Source organism: Octodon degus, unplaced genomic scaffold (genome assembly GCF_000260255.1).
Source record: "Octodon degus isolate 3935 unplaced genomic scaffold, OctDeg1.0 scaffold00095, whole genome shotgun sequence".
Taxonomy (NCBI): Eukaryota; Metazoa; Chordata; class Mammalia; order Rodentia; family Octodontidae; genus Octodon; species Octodon degus.
The window spans coordinates 10898339-10904008 of NW_004524671.1; positions in this window are offsets into that span (position 1 = coordinate 10898339).

Below are 5670 nucleotides of genomic sequence, written 5' to 3' on the forward strand. Positions count from 1 at the left end.
TAAACCAAGAATTGGGCAAGATGTTACCACTTCTGGAAATTTGTTAAAGTTCCATAGGATACACAAGGTTATTTTCCACTATTTTGAATTACAAGGATAACTTGGAAGAAGTTATGCAGCATAATTTTCTATTATTTTTATTCACCACATGGAATGCTATAATTATCTGAAATAAAATTTGATAAGAACTTCAACCTCAATTAATTTACCATTCATTTCAATGTTCCTTTTTGATTAATTTATTTGTTGTGGCTTAATGTTGAATCCAAAATTTCTAAGTTCTGTGCCCAGACTTCTGTCTAGTCTTTTATTTCAGCCAAATAGGGTCTTCATCACACACACCAAAGGCTTTCTTACTTTCATTGGTCATATTCAGGCCATACAGAGATACAGACATGAGAGAAAAGCCTAGTGTCCCAAGGGCAGCAAGGAGCAATAAAAAGGGCCTGAGGAGAACTGTTGCCTGTCCTGTAAATTCTGACAAGGTGGGATTCACGGTTTCAGATAACAGCTTCTCTGTCTGGCACCCTGTTTGTTGTTTCATGCCTTCCTTGGGATGTTAATGGTTAGCACTGTGTAAACTTAGAGTTAGGTAAATGCCTGAAGTCAAAAGAGTAGTTTATGTTCACCAAAGTAGCTTTGCACATTCTTTAGCCTGCCTTTAGCCCTCAATAAATGTGAGATGTGCCTGTGGGTCTGGGCTCACTTAGAGTTTAATCTTGGTGAGGCCTCTGAAACTATCTTCATCAGGTCTCCTCATCATTTCTTTTGGCACTGACTCATAACATAGAACAAATGGTGCCCAACGTGGGGCATGGAAGATAACCAGGGGTGAGTTAGAGAGGCCTGACTGTGTGCAAAAAGTATATTCAGAGTAGGCAAGACCACCTGAAAAGCTCAGAGTAATGGAAAACTCCACTTCAGTAGAAAGTAAATATGTCCGTATTATTCAGACATTTTTCAAAGAAGAGGGTGCATAAATGAACCCAAACAGTTTCCAGGAATTATGTTCACTTATAAAATGGCATTGTTATTGGTTTTGGCCTAAGGAAAAGGCTGCTTTAAACTTAAAAGTTTGGAAACAAGTCATAAGAATGCTGTGTCATGCTTACCGAAATGGGGAAACAATTCCACTTCATGTATGGTCTCTACAGTTTAATTTCCTTAGCTTTAGAACTAATGCAATCAGACTCAAAGCAGTCTATGAAATATTTGAAAAGGTTGGCTTCAGGCGGTGAAAGTTTTAAACCTGAAGAGTAGTTTCCATGCAAGTATGAATCTGCACATGAGTTCCTTTGAAGACTTCTGCCTAACTCAGTGTCAGGTGCAGATGCTAGCATAGAGAAAAGGACAAAAATAGAGCACAGGGCCTCTGTGGTACATAATTATGATAAGGTTACACCCCCCTAAGACTCCCTTTCATGGAAGCACTCCCTGGCATACTGAAAGCATCAGTTCTTTCAATTTTTAGATGCTCTATAGTGGGGATGAGTCTAAGAAACCGAACCCTAAAATGACATTTATCGCATTGCAAAAAATCTCCTCAGAATCTGAAGATTTGGAGGGTGTAGAGCAAAAGGAAACTAAGAAGAAGGTACATGAGCTGTGAGCAAAAGTAAGGCCATTATCACAATTGCTTTCTAAACTGATTGAAAAAATGATGGTCTCTACCCCTGTAGTTCCTCTGTCTCAGTTCACAAAAATTCAGCCCCTGTTGTCATTTTTTATCCCTTCTTCTCCTCATATGAGGAGAAAAAGGAAGCCCCCATAAAAGTTTATAAAATTGTAATGTCTCAGGCTCTTGTGCAAGGGAGACTGCAAGGAGATCCTGAAGGTTATTCTTCCCCCTTTGGGTATTTTTCCTGTGGTAGTTCAGCAACAACCACCAAATGCTCAATAGCCCCAAGGGTACGTACAACAGGAACACCAACCTCTGGCATTCAAGGTTATTAAAGATTTAAAGCAGGCTGTTATGGCCTATGGTATGCAATCAACCTATGTGATTGGATTAATACAACGATTAGCAAAAGAGCATAGATCAATTTCTCATGATTGGGAAGCTCTGTGCAAAATTTTAGAGCCAAACTGATATTTGCAGTTTAGAACTTGGTGGAAAGACGAAGCAGACATTCAAGAGAGGTTAACAAAAGACAACATCCCCCAGTTAATGTTTCACCAGATCAGCTCACAGGGTCAGGGGCCTGGCTGGGAATCCAAGCCCAACTACAATGTGACGATGTGGCTCTCGTGCCAACATGTGTTTGTTGCTTGAGGGTGTGGGAAAAGGTAGAAATGCCAGGGAAGATCGGACAGCTTTTGCAAAGCTCTACAGTCTAATAAGGAGTCATATGTAGATTTTGTCTCCCATTGAAGGGAGGCTATACACAAAACAGTAAGAACACTGGATATGTGAGAGCTATTGTTAAAGACTTTGTCTTCTGAGAACACAAATACAGAATGTCTAAAGGCTTTGGAAGAATATATTAAGGCCTGCGCTGAGCCACACAAAGCTAACTTATTAGTAGCGGCCATGCAGTCTTTTTTTTTTTTTCTCTCTCTCTCTTTTAAAAAAAAACATACCAGGGCTGGGGAGATGGCTCAGTAGAGTAAATGCTTGCCTGGCAAGCACAAGGGCCTGAGTTCAATCCCTGGTTGCACCAAAAAAAAAAAAAAAAAAAAAAAAAAAAGCATACCAAACTTTATAAGTGTAGAAAAATGGGTCATATGAGAAAAGATTGCAGAAAAAATGCAAGATAAAAAGATAAAATGAAATAAGAATAACAAGGTTGCTCTAAGACCTTGTTCAAGATGTGGAAAAGGTAAATATTGGGCTAACGAACTCCAAATTTGGTAAGAATGGCCAAACCTTACAATCTTAGGGGAGCTGGACAATGGACCTATCATGCAAGGCCCCAAGAAAACAATAAGGAAAACCTACAGTTTCCATTAGACAGACTGAATTTCAGTCAAACACAGTGTAGCAGATTTTTTCCATGCAAGCCCCAGAAGTGCAAGCACAGCTTTAGATCTAATTTCTGTGGAGAATCAGCTATTACTCCAAGCTTTTGAGGTTTACAAAATTAAAACTGGAATTTTCAGTCCTATTCCAAAGGATACTGTAGATCTGATTGCACAAAGGAGTGGTATTACTACCCAAGATGTACTTGTACATTTGGTAAATAGTGATAGGGAATATGAAGGAGAAATCTTACTTATGATGTCTACTACTAACCTTTTCAAGTTAATGCTCAACAGCTTATTAAAAAATAGAAGTCAACTTCTCTTTATTTTTCATATTAGAACTCATCCTGCATTGCCAGCCCCTATTGTCAGTAGGAAACAACGAGATAGGTTATTTACTCATAGGTAATGTTCAAACTGTTTTCTAAAAGTTTTCATAATTCCCTTATCAGAGTAATGCCTTATAATCCCCAAGGTAAAAAATTGTTAGATGTACAAACACCAAAAGGAAAAAAAGATAAATTGAGTTCAAAATATGACAGAGTCTCAAAAACCTAAATGTTTACAGATGTATATAGATGTACTTAGAAAGGGTTTTTTGTTTTCTTGATTCCTGTATATATGTTACTAAGACCACCATAAAGGACTTAGCGTAGAGCTCTGTTTCAAAATCAAGTCTTAAACAGACCAAGGAGTATAGAGCAATGGTACAGCAGATATAGTTTAAACCTTCTACTTTCATCAATTATATTAAAAAATACTTTAAGTTGCAAACAGTATAGGTTGGTTGTGACTATGACATTCTGTTATTCTATCACTGGCCATGTGCATCGCTGGCTTCACAAGCTCTTAAGGCTCAAGATAGTAAATATCTAGGTTTAACATCTGGGCGAAAACAAAGCATGAGTCAGAATTACAGCGGGCACACACAATAGCTGCACACAGAGGCCTTGGCTGCTCCCTTAGAGCTTTTGGAGGTAATGTGCGCTCCAGAAAACCCTAGGTACTAAGAACATTAAGCTGCTGCTAGCAGCTCAGCCAGCACACCTATGGAGTAAAATCAACCAAAGATAGAGCTCTGATGTTACATGGTCCACAGATTTTGTTTGGTGTATTCAATGTTGTCTATATAGGGAAATTAAAGTTGCCCTCTATCCAACTCTATCCAACCAAACCATTGTTTAAAGCACACTAGTTTCTTATATTGCTCAATTGGTCATCTTTTTGATAAAAATTTTGAATATTAAAAGAGAAATATTGGGTAGAACAAAAAAATTAATTAAAGGAAAAACATTTTAAAGGCTTTCCAAATGCAAGTGTGGATGACCTCCAGTAGGGCAGCTACAAAGGTGAAAGGCCGTTACTACAAGATATTTTAAAATATAAATTAAAATACTTTTTAATTCCTAGTAAGTTTGATTGCTTGTTTTACTGTCTTAAATTAAAAATGGAAATAAAAATGGGGTTTTGACATTTTACAAATAAATATAAAGGTTTGGAATAATACCTAAAAGCCATGAGGCTTAAACAGTTGCTTGATTTTGACATTCCACTTAAATAAGGAAAGGCCTAATGGTGGCCTGCAAAGGGGCATAAGCTATGATAACTTCTGTATATTTGGGTCACCTTATGCAATAAAAAATATATTATATACTAAACTATTCAGATCAACCACTCATGATTTTCAGACTTTATCTGATAATATTAATTGACTCCATCCAGATTTTGGAGTAATTTCTCTGGTGTTATTAACAGTCATTATCCTTTAGATAAGCTAAATTAATTTGCTTTCTTTTACATTTAGGTCTTATTAGGTTAAGTGAGAAAATGTATGACTTCCTCTTCCAAAATATACAATACAGGTTACTCACTGTGTAATCATAATTCTGTTAAAGCAAAAAGGGAGTCAATCCTGTCAACTTCACTTGCCAATATATACTATTAAATTTTTAAACTTCTATAGCAATAGAAAGATAAACCAGGTAAGAGAAAAAAAGCTAAAACAGGTCGTTTGGCGAGATCTCCATACTGGATAATGGAAGGGACTCAGTCCACTACTAATCTGGGGCAAAGGGTATGCTTGTGTTTTTCCAGAGAATGCAAAATGACCTATTTGGGTACCAGAGTACACTGTAAGGCTATACCATTGAGCCAGATCTGAAGAAGATGTTAACAGCAATGAGGCTAGATTCAGCCTGGAGCCTATTCAAGGTACTGACTAAATGGAAATCTAAGGTCTAAATGCGTGACAAGAAACATAAAAATACAAAATAGGCATATTAATTATAGATAAAAGATTTAATTCTTTCCAAATTTTTCTAGTAAGAGATCTCTGATAACTGAAAACAAAATCTGACTAGTCTACTTGTAATTATAAGTTTCTAAAAATTGTAATGTTACTATAATTTGATTTGGCCAAAGATTTATTTGCATGCACTCTTGATTTTATAAGGTGTTTATGTGTCTGTGTATTTATGTGTTTGTGTGTCTTTCAATGAATAGCTGTTCCTCTTTTTTTTTGTTTTTTCATGATTTGTTCTAAATATAATTTGAGATATAGACTTTTACGTTATACCTAAATTGCCAGATAGTTAAAATGATATTAAAATTGATTTATACATAGTTCATCATAAAGTTTAAACTAATTAGACAATAATTTCCTAGCATGGTAAAAAATATTAGAAAAGAGTTCAACTAATGAATAAGAGG